Here is a 15,885-nt window from a genome sequence, read left to right as displayed (position 1 = left end):
AGCAATTATTGTTTGTCTTATCTTCTTCTTTCAAGAGCAGTGCATGCTCAATTAAAACACCTTGAAAACCAGAGAAAAGCTCTTTCACAAAGAGGAAAAAAGATCATCTACAATGTCACCAACCAAAGTTAACTATTGCTATATTTCTGTGCAGTCGTTCTTCATTCAAACACACCTATGCTATTTACCAAAACATATCATAATATATCTACCACTTTTCTTAGCAATGTGTGATGAATATATTTCCATGCTAAAAAATATTTTTCCATGTCATATTTCAATGTCTGTGTAGTATTCCACCATGTAAGTATTCCATAATTAATCAATAAATGCTCCCATAGACTCCCCCCCCAATTTTGCTATTATATTTAACTTTGTGATGAACAATGTGAAAATACATCTTAGCATACATCTCTAATTAACTTCTAGATGTGGAATTCCTAGGCCCAAAGTAAATCTTCATATTTTCTTAATTATTTTAAGAAAAATTCTTTCTGAGGGGTGACTGGTGGCTTAGTTGGTTGAATGTTGACTCTTGATTTTGGCTCAGGCCATGATCTCACATTTTTGAGTTTAAGCCCCACGTCAGGCTCTGCATTGACAGTGCAAAGCCTGCTTGGGATTCTGTCTCTCTCCCTTTGTCTCTGCCCCTCCCCTACTCATGCTTCCTCTGTCTCTCAAAATAGGTAAATAAACTTTTAAAAAAACTAAAGAAAACACAAATACTTTTCTTTTGGAAAAATGATTCAATAATACAATAATATTAAGTTCATGTTCTTTTAACATTTTAACAATATTTCATAAAATAACAGTTTTTTTGTTTATTTTTGAAAGAGATAGAGAGGGAGGAGTAGAGAGAGAAGGAGAGGGAGAATCTCAAGCAGACTCCGCACTGTCAGTGCAGAGACCAATGTGGGGCTCTATGTCACGAACCATGAGGTCATGACCTGAGCAAAAATCAAGAGTCAGACACTTAACCACTGAGGTGGTTTTTTAGGTGGTTTTTTAGGTGACCCTAAAAAAACAGTTTTTAATAACCAATAGTAGGTTATCTGCAACCAAGGAATGCCTATTTCCCTCTGTACATTACAGAGCCATTTTTCAAGAACCACCAAGTTGCAATGTACACAAGTATGTGTCATTGCCAATACCTGACTCTCTTTATAAACTCAGTGTCCAGCATTCCACCCTGTGACCATCACATACCCATATATCCAGCTATCTCTCTTTAGCACCTCAACACTGTTAGTTCTTTGACCCCGCCAGGACCTCCAACCTTGTCACCTTTTCACTGTCCATAAATCTTGCTGACTCTTGTTTCCTCTTTTACCCAGCTTAGACACCTTGAATAATCATTATAACTATTCCCCCTTCATTCACCCAACTCCCTTCCCCTTCTGTTCCTCTGTAAGTTTTCTGCCTGAAAAAAATTTCTTGTGCTTGCCTGGCTAACCCACAACCCTAGCAAATCCAACTCTCCATATACTCCCCCAGGCCTGCACCCAAGCAGCTGAGGATGGCTGGGGAAAATCCCACTACATATTGACTTGTTTCCATTTGAATTCATAGCCACAAAACTCGAATGAGCCCCCATACTGCCTGGAACTCCTACATTTTCCTGTTCAATTCAGTTTCACCCTTTCTCCTCTTTACTCAAACTTCTAACACTCTGCTCTTCTCCTAACTCTTAATTGCTAGCCTTGGTTATTATTTTACTCAGAAAATAAAAGCAATCAGATGGGTAAATCCACATGCACCCCTCCACTATCCTGCATCTATGTCCCTATGCATTGCCTTGCCTCCCATTTCAAAGGTGGATAATCACACTGTTATTCGAGGCTAATTTTCTTCTCTACTGGATTATTTACATGAACAAACATACTGTCATTTCTTCCATCTTTAAAAACCAAATAGGGGCACTTGGGTAGCTCAGTCAGTTAAGCACCTGACTCTTGATTTTGGCTTAAGTCATGATCTCATAGTCATGAGATCAAGCCTAACCTTGGGCTCTGCACTGGGCATACAGTCTGCTTAAGATTCTCTCTCTTCTCTCTCTCTCTCTCTCTCTCTCTCTCTCTCTCTCTCTCTGCCCCTCCCCACTCAGGCACTTGCAAGCACATGCACGCACTCTGTCTCAATAAAATAAAAAATTTCTTTATCGATATCCTTCTCCAGGCCACTTCTCTGAAAAACTCCCAGAAAGAGTTAGTTCTACCTGCTATCTCCACACCCCCTTTTCTCATTCATTTAATTGCCATCACTCTTCTAAATAGCTCTTGCCAAATTGTCAACAATTGCAATGTTGTTGAATCCAATGGTTAATCCTCAATCATCTGACCCATGCTACTCATTCTCTCAACAGCATTTGATGTGGTTGATGCTATACTCCTTCATGAAACATTTCCTTCACTTGGCTTTGGCCAGGATGCCACACTTTTTGGTCTTCCTTTTCCATCACTGTTCACTTCTTCTCCATTGTTTTGGGTGGCTCTTCCTCCTCTTTCCAACCTCTGAACACTATGGTGTCCCAGAGTTCAACCCTAGGACCTCTTCTTCCCTCTAACTACATTCCCTCTTCAGATATCTCATTCAGTCCCATCTCTATGCTGACAACTCCCTTGAAGTATCTCCAGCCCTCTCCATTCACCTGGATGCTACATCCTAGAAGTTTATCTTCAAACTATATCAAGGTTTCCACCTCTTTTCTCCAGCCTTACCATTGCTGTGTGAATCCAATTCATACCTCAGGTACTGCCAGAGCCTCCTCTTTTTGTCTGACTTCCAGCCTCTATTGTTGCCTCCCTTTATCAAAGACTTCATCCAGCTGCTGGAGCGATCCTTCTGAAGAGTAATTGAGTCATATTATTCCACTGATCAATGCTCTATAATGTTTCTTATTAAGTAAAGCTAAAGTCCTTAGCAGAGCCCAATAGACTCTATATTATCTTACTCTTATCTCTACAATTTCCCCCTCATGCACGCCACTGCTGTCACACCCAAGTCATACTTGCTATTTCTCAAACAGGTCAAGTGCACTTCTACCCCAGGGCCTTTGTACTTGCTGACCCTCTGCCTAGAAAGTGCTATCCCACACATCCATAGGACTCTCTCCCTCATTTTTTACATGTCCTTGCTCAAACGTCATCTTATCATAAAAACCTACCCTGAGAATCCTAGAAAAAATACATTGCATACACATTTGTCACTCTCTACCTTCCGCGTGCTCTTACTGGTACTTATTACAACTTTTGATATTATATATCTCAAATTTAAATTGTCTATCTCCTCTGGTGAGATAATGTCTATCAGTATCCCCAATGTAGAACTCTGCCTGACACATAGTAAGTACCTAACAATTTTTTTTAAATGGACAAGCAGAATAACTAGAAATGCTTATGCATTCCAACTGTAAATGCAAGCTTAGAGAGTAAAGGCAAATATTTCCAAGTGATTGCAATCTGAAGAGGAAGTTTTTCTTGGCCATCCACAGAAGGTTTTTGCAATTATAGTATATGAATGTGGAATCTTATGCCATGGGCCATCAACCACAGGAAAAATTAAAATAAATCTCAGGCCACAAAGAAGCAGAAAGCAATAATTAAGGGCTCAAAAAAGGATTAGACAATTAGTCACCACTTGCTTTGCCAGAGTGGTTGAGAACATAGGCTCAGTGGGGAGACAGATCTGGGTTTGAGTCCTCACTGCCATGCACTTGCTCTCCCATCTTGAGCAAGTTAGTTGCTCTCGCTGAGTCTGAGTTTTCTGATCTATAAAATATGTCTAAAACCTCCCAGAGTTGTAGAAGTTGCATGACATAATGTTCTGAGCACATTCCCAGGCACACAATATGCATTTTATACATACTGGTTGTATTCATTTATTATTTTTAATACATTATTATACTACTACTCAACTCATCATCCATACATTTCATTAAATAACACAGCAGTTGCACATACACGTCCTCCAGCAGAATTCTCTAAGGGGTAAGGGACTGTTTATTGGCTTTACTCACAAGATTCTTCACTCTATGGGTAGGTAGGTAGGTACACCCAGCACAGAGATCTACATATAATACCATTAAGGGGTTCATTAATTCAAGATTTGCTGAGGAGTACATAAAGACTTGTTGAGAATAAACGAACCGACACTTGGATGAGATCTCTATTCAATAAACTATTTATACCCTTTAGGAATATGTTTCCTGTATGTCTTCTATTCCCCTGCCCTAAGGAGCTGGTGACAAGACTTTGCAGTGAGGCTAGAGGAGAAATCTCTATGTTGATCTGGCCAGAGTTTCTCCTCTGTCGGTTCCCTGATGCTCTTGTTCTATATTACTGTTTGATTTGGGATAGAATATCTTTTGCTTTGCATCAATTCTCCTGTTCATCTTATTTTTAGCTTATGCACTTCTTCAAATTTTCTCTGAGTCTTGAGTCTTCTATTAAACCTAGGAGTAGCTAAGTGATACAAGAGTCCATAATAATCCCTTTCTCTTTATTCATTCAACAGATGTGTAAAAAAGCTACCAAGTGACCAACCTCATGCCAAGGTAACAAAAAGCAAGGGAAACACAGTATCTGACCCCTCCTCTGGGAGCTGAAGTCTAATGAGGAGTACAGATATTGAATGTGCATGTGTGTGTGTGTGTGTGTATGTGTGGGTAATAAGAACTGTAATAAGTGAATTACATTACAGAGTTCTCTGCAATATACAGGATAGTTACCACACCCAGACTCAAAATGCCAGGGAAATGAGGGAGTTATATTTAGGATTTATTTTTCAAGCCTTTTGACCATGACCCACACTAAGAAATAAAATTTACAGTGCAAGCAACACACACACACACACACACACACACACACACACACACGTGCACAAAACCAAAACAGACATTTCATGAAACAACACATTTTCCTATTCTACTCTATTTCACTTAATTCTATACTTTTCCCCTTTGCTGGTAAATACATACTCAATTGATTTTATGATCCTTTCATTAGTGATAATCAACAGTTTGAAAACACTGATCTAAAGTGAAAACTAAAAATAAGTATCAATTAGCAAGCTCTGTAGAGTAGGGATTCAGAGAAGACACATGTTCCAGGCAAGAAAACGTAATACACAAGGTCTCTGAAATGAATGCCTACCAATTCATTTCCTCTAACCTCTAGTGTTGTGAATGTGATCAATTGGCAACCAGCTTCCATTTCCAACCCCTTCTAGGGTGACTTTCTGTACTGCAAAGACTCAGAAATAAAAAAATAAATTTCCCTGACTCCCTTGCAGCTAGGTTCTACATTTGAAATAAGCTCTGCAAGTTAGTTGCAATATCATGATTAGGACATTGGAATTGAATCACACCTACCTTGCTATAGGTTTCAGATGGTTGCAGCTGGATGCAAGGTCTTGAACACACGGTGTCTTCATGATAGTAGCCAGATACAGTGTTCTACTGTCTAGTCACTATCTTTGGCTGCTGAGAGGTGGTTGTGCCTGTGGTGACAGAAGCTTCCCTTAGATCGTGACTATGGCAGTATATTTTTAAACTTAATGGTGGCCTCTGATTCCTACACCCTTTCAATGATTTTGAGAATGCCTAGTTCCCTGTATTAAATCTCTTTTTCTTTTTTAAAATTTTTTTTAACATTTATTTATTTTTGAGAGACAGAGAGAGGCAGAACATGAGCAGGGGAGGGGGAGAGAGAGAGAGATACAGAATCCGAAGCAGCCTCCAGGCTCTGAGTTGTCAGCACAGAGCCTGACACGGGGCTCGAACTCACGAACTGCGAGACTATGACCTGAGCTGAAGTCGGAAGCTCAACTGACTGAGCCACCCAGGTGCCCCTAAATTTCTTTTTTCTTAAAGTATTTAAGCTGTGTCTTGGGTCAGGTTTCCCAGAAGCAGGCCCAAGAGATAAGGATTTACGTGCCAGTGACTTAAGGAAGTTCTTCCAGGAGAAACCATTAAGGTGGCAGGGGGAGTGGGACTGGGAAAGGGAGAAAGCTAAGAAAGGGTCTTAGGCCAGGTCCCATGGAAGTGTTCAGGGGTAAGTCACACCACAGAGGTTGACCCAAGCAGAGGCAAATCATCTGGGCTTTCAAATCCTCATATCGTCTGTCACTGGCTATAAGCCAGTCTGTAGGGGGTACCGAGGATGTCCTGTGCTTCTAGACAAAGGAACATGAGGGTAGTCTTCTGGAGTGGTATGAGTAGTTAAAAGCAAAGGCCTATAGAAAGTGGGGGAACCACTTATACTCACTGTTACGTAGTTTGTAATTATTTGTGCAAAAATTCTGTTAAAGTTGAACCTGCAAGTAACATAGGTTTGTTTGCAGAGTTGCTGTCATATATGTAATCATTATGAAGCAAAGGCCTAGATCCAGCCCTTTGGACTTCAGATTTGCTACCTCAGATAAAGGAATTCGTTAAAATTTGTTGGCTTTTGTTGTTGTTGTTCATTTTCACAGATATGTAGCAAGAAAACAATAAAAAAAAACACCCTAACATCTGCAGTTGTTAAGGGATCTTGGCACCCTAACACATGGTTGAATGAAGGATGCAGGCTTATTAACCGCAAACTCCAATTTACCAAGCCTGTATACCACCAGGCCCCCTGGTGGTTTCCTCCGTGAATGTACAAAAAAGCTTTTCTTCCTCCTCAAAAGAAATCTGAATTTAATTTCTGTTTATCTATTTCAGAGTCTAATCAGGATTTACTGTTACACAAAACTTATTTCTCCCAAAGTACTTTTCCTTCTTTAAATCATCAGACAAACCATAACTAATCCCCATGCTTACTAACAAACCATAATTAGTTCCCGTCTCTTCTCCTAATCTTCAATTTAAAAAACAAAACTGGATAAAATATGTATTTTTTTAATGTCAGAGACAGAAATAAGGAAGCAATTGTATTTTTAATCGTGAAACCTGAAATTCCTTTTGATTTTTGGATCAAATTCATATCCAGGCTGTTGCTGTAAAAGATGTGAATAGCAGCCAAAATATCAACTGAGACCATGGCATAAATCAAGAACACAACTTGAATATAATGTAGCAGTTTGAATGCAGGCATAGATGTCTTGTTTATTGTTGGTAATACCATTAGAAATGGTTGGTAGGTTACTTGTACCTACACATCCTGGATCATTAGTGCCTGGCTGTTCTCATTATAAACAACGACTTCTCAGTTAGCCACCCAGTTGGGGAACCCCACGGTTTTCTCCCCAGGTGACAGAACCCACATGAAGGTACATTCCATGACTGTAATACCTATTGGTACCTAGTGGCAAAATTGCTGCCTTTCCCCAAGTGATAAAAAGAATATTCCTTATATGTGCATGGACTAGGAATGAATGAAAGTGGGAGTGGGGGATGGGACAACATTCAGGGTGTCTTCATTTACACAATCTTACGTCTTTGGTCTCTGCATAAAATTCCACTCAGAAAACAAAACAAAACAAAACAAAACAAAACAAAACAAAACAAAACAAAAAGCCTGCTCTCACTTTCTTCTTTAACTAAACGAAAACAGTTAAGACTATACTATCAACCAAGACTAAAGCTACCCAGGATTTCTTTTCTCTTTCTGCTTATATGGCAATTCCCCAACATTTCTTATGCTCATTTCCCATTATCTCTTTCTGGTTTTGTAATTTTCCTATATAATATTAACTATCTGAAGTATTGTTGAACACTCAACCTATAAAGTCTCACATTTTATTAATCCATAAGCAAAATCAAGGGATTTATTTTAGTTAAAAATTAAGGTGTTTATTTTCAGAAAGTAATATTATCTCAGGTCATACACACACACACACACACACACACACACACACACACACACACAAATCAAAGTTCTCAGAATTATAAAGATCATATCCCCTGATCATAGTGCCATAAAATTGGAAGTTTATAACTAAAGGATATGTAGAAAAAGTCAAAGACACTTAAAAAAATAAAATATTCATTTTCTATGTAATTTAATGGTAAAACAAGAAATAAAAGTGGTAATAATTAACAATTTAGATATAATAAGATCTGACAAGGACAAAATTACATCTGAAAACATATTCTGCCAATGCTAAACTGAGAGGAAAATTCATAGTCTTAATAGCATAAAATAAAGAATAACAAAAATGAAGGAAGCATTTAATCCCAAAATCCAGAAAAAAATATGGGTGCCTGGGTGGCTCAGTTGGTTAAGTGTCTGACTTCGGCTCAGGTCATGATCTCATGTTGCATGGGTTTGAGCCCCACATCGGGCTCTGTGTTGACAGCTCAGAGCCTGGAGTCTGCTTCAGATTCTCTGTCTCCCCTCTCTGCCCCTCTTCTGCTCTCTCTCTCTCTCTCTCTCTCTCTCTCTCTCTCTCTCTCTCAAAAATAAATAAACATTGAAAAAATTTTTTTTAAAAAGATGACTGGCTACAGGCTTGTCTAGGATGATCTTGGATGGGACACTGCAGTTTCCTCTGTATGTTCTCTCATAAGCAGGCTAGCTTAGGCTTATTCACATGGAAGGTACTAAAAATCACCAGCAGAGTTACACATGTCCACATAAGGCCCAGGCTTAGAAATGACACAGTGTCATTTCTATTAGATTCTATTGGCCAAAGCAAGTCAGAAGGGCAGCCCAGACTCAAGATGCAGAAAAAATGAATCCACATCTTGATGGGAAGAGCTGCAAAACCACACTGAGAAGAACATGGATATCAGAGGGTCATTAACTGGGCCAACTGATGCCATCAACCTACCACAAAAACTAAAGAGAAAATCTGGATATACCATTAAAGACAATGAAAAGGTTGTCAATGAACTACTTCCAAAATATGCATCAGACCCAATGTGTCCTACCTGCAGTTCTTTCAAATACTTGAGGAACAGAGAGTTTCTATGCTATGATTATGGCCTGTGGTGCAGAGAAAGTAGGAAAGACTTTAATTCATTTTATTAAATTGGCATAAGGTTGATTACCAGTCATGTCAAAGAAAACTAGAAATCCATATCATTTGTGATGACAGACTAAAAAATTATTAAATAAAATATTAGCAAATAAAATACAGAACACCAAAGTATGAAACTCCATGGTCATGGAATGGTTTATTTTAGATAGTTTAATATGTATTAATATCTATAGTTTTATATCTAGTAATATGATTTATTGCATTGATCAAAGGAAAAATGCATTTCAATCATCTGAATTAAATAGTAAAATGTATTTGATAAGATTTATTATTCAATTACTAGTAAAATATAAATCAAAGGATTTATGTAAAGTAGGCTTCTTAAAAATTATTTCAAGCCAACACCCAATAGCATGCTTAAACACGTAAAGCACTAGTTGGATAAGATTATAGTTATTGTGTTACCAAAAAAGGGGGGAGATGAGATGTTTATGGTTCATTACTAAATACTTTTAGGAAATGGTAAGCATATATTAAACAAATTTAACCAAGTCTATTTACTACAGATATTTCAGAGCCTTTAATATACTAATGTGTTTGCAAAACACATTTTACTACTGAATTCTTTTTTTTCTTTTCTTTAAGTACATCAGAAGGGTCTTTGAGAAACACTGAAACAAGAACATTCTCTTTTCAAGTAGATAGAAGGCAAGAATGGATCCTGTCACCATTATGATATAAAATCACTCTAGAAGTACTAACCAGCACAATCAGAGAAGCTAACAAAACAGTATATAAGGGCGCCTGGGTGGCTCAGTCGGTTAAGTGGCCGACTTCGGCCCAGGTCATGATCTCACGGTCCGTGAGTTTGAGCCCCGCGTCGGGCTCTGTGCTGACAGCTCAGAGCCTGGAGCCTGTTTCAGATTCTGTGTCTCCCTCTCTCTGACCCTCCCCCGTTCATGCTTTGTCTCTCTCTGTCTCAAAAATAAATAAACGCCAAAAAACAAAAAAAAAACAAAACCCCCCCCCCAAAAAACAGTATATATACGTTATCATCAGCAGTAAATAATAACAGTTTTGCCATTTCCTTTTCCAAATATATATATATATATATATATATACATATATACACATATATGTATAATATGAATGCTATTATATATATATTAATGTTATATATTAATGTATAATAATAATGTTATATATATAATAACAATTTTGCCATTTCCCTTTCCAAATATATATATATATATATATATTTGGAAAGGGAAATGGCATATATACATATATATGTATATATGTATATATATACATATTTGGAAAAGGAAATGGCAAAATTGTTATTATTTACTGCTGATAATTGCCTTTCTGGAAGACCAAGGAAAACAACTGGAAGACTGCTAAAACTAATAGGAAATTATCCTTTTACTAATTAATACACAAAAATCAACAAGTCCCTTATATTCCAATATTAGTTCACTGGAAATTAAAGCATGGAACAAAAAATAAAGTACCTAGAAATTAAGAAATATGCACGACCTATATAAAGAAAACAAAAGCAAAAACAGTTTTGAAAAACATAAAAATTAAAAGGACACATATAGTATGTCTCAATTCTGTAATAATATCAATTTTAGCTAAATTAATCATAAATGCCAGAGAATTCCAATGTCATTTTAAAAACTTAACCAAATGATTAAAAATTTCATCTGGAAAAAATATGAATAGTAATCATGCCCCAAAGGTAGAAGCCAGAAAAGAACAAAAAGCAAGAGCCACCATAAATATTAAAAAGGTACACAACAAATGAGGAAAATATTTGCAATACATATGCACGTGGATAAGCACCTAAGATAAAAAAAAGAAAAGTGCAAGTAAAATAATTCAAACCTCCATCTCAGGTAATTGTAAGAGATTCAGTCTCCTGTTTGATATTTCTTGAACCTTTTAGAAAAGTCCCATTCTTCTTTTGTGTGGTTTCTTGCCAGCTCCATGCCAAATTCTCACATGGCCCTTCCAATTTCAGAACCATCTGATATCCACCTGTTTACAGAAAATTTCACCTTTTATATACAGTATCTCCTCCCTCAGCCCTACTCCACCCGAGATAATAATCTGTAGGCATCAGTGATTTCCAGAAGAAATTTTCCCACACAGACGGATTTAGGAAAACAGTGCAAAAAGGGTATCACTGCTGTAAATCTCATCTCCCTCAGAGTTACACCCCAATGTAAGCTGAATATATGATTTTCCCTCCTTTTTCTTCCTGAGGCCCTCTGGTGTCAACTCACACACAAACACATAGAAATTACTATGCACATGTTACCATCAGTAGGTGAGGAGGCATTATCATGGAGCAGGTTCATGTCTTGTGGCTTCCTCTATTGGACCAGCTGTGTAAAATATTGACCCTTTTCAGCAGTAGTCAGAATTCTAAAGCATTTACAGATGAAGTACTATAATGTCAGGAATTTGCTTTAAAATGCTCTAGGAAATAAAGGTATGTGTCAGGGAGGAAAAAATAAAAGAACCCATCACTATAGATTTAGGCACTAACCATATTTAACATTTCAAACATTCCCAAAGTCAAACTAGTATATTTCAGTATAGGTGCATCAACCAACTTTATATTAACAAACCAATGCCTCATTTAGTAGACAGGATGATTACCAATTTCTCTTGAGGAAAGGAGATCATCTGGGGCTTCCACTAAAACATATCTTAGAAGCTGTAGTAAGGTTTGGCCCTGTCACTTTATTAAGATATCAACTCAGGAATTTTCACATAGTGGGAGATCTTTATAGATGTACACCCAGCTAGTGATCTGAAACTCTGATCTTATCCACCTCAAGCTCAATTCCAAGGAGTAAACAAACCCTCTCGGTCTACTCTACAAGGCCTGATCAACACAGCCTGTTTTCTACCAGCCAAGACACTGATAAGAGTGTTTAAATATGAGGACTTATCCCTGTTTTCTCCACCTAGTATATTTTCCAGTGTTGCTAACCAACAAGTCGTGAACCCACCTAATGGGGCTTTTGAAATCATTAAGGCCAAGTCATTACTATTATGAGAATTCCATGAGTTTCATTTTCTAAGTCACTGGCTATTAAGTGGAAAATATGCTAAGACCCAAAGTCCCCAAATTACTATCTTTATTTCCCCTTCACTCTAATTTTAACCAGAGGTCATTCTCATTAAAAAGCCTCTGGGGTCTTTAGTAAATGTAAATTTTATACTCCCTGAGAGATCCTTGGCCCTTTCCTGTGGCTGCACTCATGCCAGTCATCCAGCTGCTATCAATTAACATTCCATCAATTTCTCTGTCGGTCTGGGTTAGGCTTCACTGAGTCACAGGTACAGTCTACTTGGCAACATTTTGATCTCACAATATGTTCACCATAGTAGAGTTAGAGCCTTTAATGAAGTTTCATTCAAAAGCAAAAACATTTATTGAGTGCTTACTATGTGAAAGGCACTATAAATTTGATTTCATTCCAATGACTTAGAACCTCATTGTTCTAATTAGTGATGGCTAAGCTAATTTTCTGAAAGGAGATTAAAATATTATTTGTAGGCCAAGAATAATTGTTTTGCCTTTGTTAAAAAATTACATGAATGACAGAAAGAGAAAGGAAAGGAGGGGCAAGAAAGATAGCAAAGAAAGAAAAGAAACATACTAACAGACAAAAAGGGTATAAGAAAATATCAAGGACAAGCGAAAAGCAAAATAGAATGACAAAAAAAAAAAATAGAATAATGAAAAAGCAATTTTAGAAACTAAGAAAAGGCAACAAAGAAAAAAGGGAGGGAGGAAAAAGTCAAAAAAGCAATCAAGAGTGAAAGGAAACTAGGTGTTTCTCTTTCCTTCAATATGCACAACTATATAGCCCTAAATTTTCTTAGTACAATGTACTTTAAAATATTGAATCAAAGATTATTTATTTTTAAATATTTATTTATTTTTGAGAGAGAGAGCACAAGTAGGGAAGGGGCAGAGAGACAGGGGACAGAAGATCCTAAGCGAGCTCTGCAATGTCAGCAGTGAGCCAGATGGGAAGCTTGAACTCAGGAGCCTTGAGATCATGACCTGAGCTGAAGTTGGCCACTCAACCCACTGAGCCACCCAGTTGCCCCTATTTATTATTTTTAACCCACAATTCATTAAATGAATAGTTGACATGGCAACAAAGTTAGAAAGATCCTTAAAGGCCCCAAATCACAAGAAAGGATGAATTGAAAGGGTAAGCCAGCACTGAAACCAAAGTTTGCATGCAAAACATCTGTCAGAGGCTCCTGGATGGCTCAGTTGGTTGGGCGTCTGACTTTGTTTCAGACCGGTATCTCACAGTTTGTGAGTTGGAGCCCACATCGGCTCATTGCTGTCAGCACAGAGCCCACTTCAGATCCTCTGTCCTCCTCTCTCTCTGCCTCTCTCCCACTTGCTTTCTCTCTCATGCTCTCTCAAAAATAAATAAACATTTAGAGAAACATCTGCCAATCTGTGGTAGCCTACGGGAAAAGGAGCATAGAAGAGAAAGCACCGGGCCCATGCAAGGTGAGTCCGATCAGACTCTCCCACATAAAGTGAGCCTACTGGAAAGTAACACTCTTAGTGGGCAAAATAGAAAACGAAAATACAAAAGCCCACAGAGGGAAATCGTAAAGGAGCATGACTATTTCATTCTTGCTTCAGGTAACAGAAAATAAAAATTGTCTCCTGAAATCTCTAAGCAAAAAGCATGGTTTGTGGTTGAATTCCTATTAGATGCCCCAAAAAAATATTTTATTTAAACTCTTCTCAGGTTATAAAGCCCCACCAGACATATGGCAGAGGCAAACACAATTCTTTGCAGAATAGCAAACTCTAATTAAGCCCAGGCTTTGGTGAATCCCTAAAGGATAAAGTTCCAAGGCACTTGAACTCCCATTAAAATATATCAGCAAACTCATAATGAAACAAAATACCATGAGGCCGAAGCAGAACAACAGCCTTCAGAATTATACCTTTAAAGAGCAGATATGTTAGAAAAATCAAAAACTAATATTAAAAAACACTGTTTAATATGCTGAAAAACAAAGGCTATCAAAAATATTGCAAGGAATTGGTTTATCAAAAACACCTAGAAATAATTTTTTTGAAAAACATACAAAATATTTAGAAACTTAAATTAGAAATTCAATGATAGGTCAAACACCAGATTAAACACAGCTGAAAAGAGATTTTGTGAAGTGAATACTAGGGCTGAGGGAATTAATTAGAATGCAACTCAAGGGATACAGAAATAGAAAATATGAAAAAGAAATCAAGATTCGTAGATCATGGTTTGAGAAGTTTGAACAACACCTAACCAGAGCTCCAGAAGGAGATAATAGGAGAGGCAATATTTTGTAGAGATTTTATCCAAGACTTTTCCAGAATCTATTAAACTCATGAGTTGTCATATTCAGGAACCTCCAATGACTCTCAAGCAGAATAAATACAAACAAATCACCTAGATGCACTGTAGTGACACTGTAGAACATTACATTTTAAAAGTGGTTTTAAAATTACTCCTCCCAAAAAAAGAGCAGCTAGAATGGAAAAAGAACAGATTACTTTCAAAAGAACATCAATTAGACCAAAAGATGATTTCTCAACAATAACAGTAAGACACTGGAATATTGCCTCAAAACACTGAATGAAATTAATCAATTTCTAAATTCAGAGAATTTCTCTTTTAATATTGAAATAAAAAATAAAAGGAAGAAATTTTCAAAGAAACTGAAGAATAACTTCCAACATATCTTCACTAAAGGCAATCAGAAGTGAGTAAATTGGAAAGAAAACAATCTGAAAAGGAAGTTTTGAAATACAAAAAGAAATACTAGTGAGAAAAATAATAAGAATATGGATAAATTTCAAAAATAACTCCATAAACAATAATAACATAACTTGTGAGATTACCATTTAAGTAACTTATAATTCTGTACACCAAAAGCATAAAACTGAAAGGTCGTAACTAGGGGCACCTGGGTGGCTCAGTCAGTTGAGCGTCCAAATTCGGCTCAGGTCATGAGTTTGAGCCCCACATCAGGCTCTGTGCTGTCTGCACAGAATCTGCTTCAGATCCTCTGTCTCCCTCTCTATCTGTCCCTCCCCCACTCACACTCTCTCAAAAATAAAAATAAACATTAAAAAAAAAAGAAAGGTTGAAAGTAGAAGGATGAAAGAGATATACCAGACAAATACTAATGAAAAAAATCTGAAATAGCTATATTAATTTCAAATGGAAGGGGAAAACATTATTAAAGATAATAAAGGCCACTAGGTAGTTTTAAAAAGCTTTAATATACCAGGAAGGAATAAGAATTCTAAATGTCTATAAAAATAAGACAGCTTCAAAATATACTTAAAAAATTGAGATGATTACAAGGAGAAATTGATGAATTCACTGTTCTAGTGAGAGATTTCACATACCTCTTAAATTGACAGATTGAGTGAACAAGAAATTGTTAAGAACACACAAAATTTAAGCACACATTTGTCAAGTTTAATCAAACGACCACATACGGAATGTGGACCTCCAAAATGGATAATATATATTCTTTTAAAATACACAAAGATAAAAAATAGGTAAACACTGAGTGTGAATCATGCTGATAGGAAAAAAAAAAGTAAAGAGAAAATTAACACCTCTTCCTGGGGTCTAATCTTTGCTCTAAATACTAACTAGTAGCCATTCTAAATAAGAATGAAACTCTGTCAGACAATCTCAAAATGGAGGGACTTCATTTATTCCAACCCTATGCCTGATATAAGTCTCCACACCATTCCCCTAAAGCCTTAATCTAGCTTCTGTTTAACTTCTCCATGATGGAAAACTGTGCTAGTCCCTGAGAAGTCCTATTGTGTACAGCCCCACCCAGCCTTTCACAAACTCTCATGCCTGCAAAGGAGACATTTTTTCACAGAAATAATTCAACCATACCTCTAACTAG

The 15,885-nt window shown here is 37.0% G+C and overlaps 1 long non-coding RNA gene across 1 annotated transcript; it reads right to left on the bottom strand.

The window, feature by feature from the left end:
- Positions 1 to 2,074: 2,074 nt before the first annotated feature.
- LOC123385950 lies at positions 2,075 to 12,601 on the bottom strand. The gene is made up of 4 exons (XR_006599261.1): positions 11,231 to 12,601; positions 10,795 to 10,947; positions 5,369 to 5,496; positions 2,075 to 2,841 (listed from the first exon to the last, which is right to left on the bottom strand). It is a non-coding gene; the product is annotated as an uncharacterized LOC123385950 (long non-coding RNA).
- Between the last annotated feature and the right edge of the window lie 3,284 nt (positions 12,602 to 15,885).

This window comes from Felis catus, chromosome B3 (assembly GCF_018350175.1).
Source record: "Felis catus isolate Fca126 chromosome B3, F.catus_Fca126_mat1.0, whole genome shotgun sequence".
In the NCBI taxonomy this organism is placed as follows: Eukaryota; Metazoa; Chordata; class Mammalia; order Carnivora; family Felidae; genus Felis; species Felis catus.
Note: the sequence above shows the minus strand (reverse complement) of the source record. Positions and strands in the feature narration are given on the sequence as shown.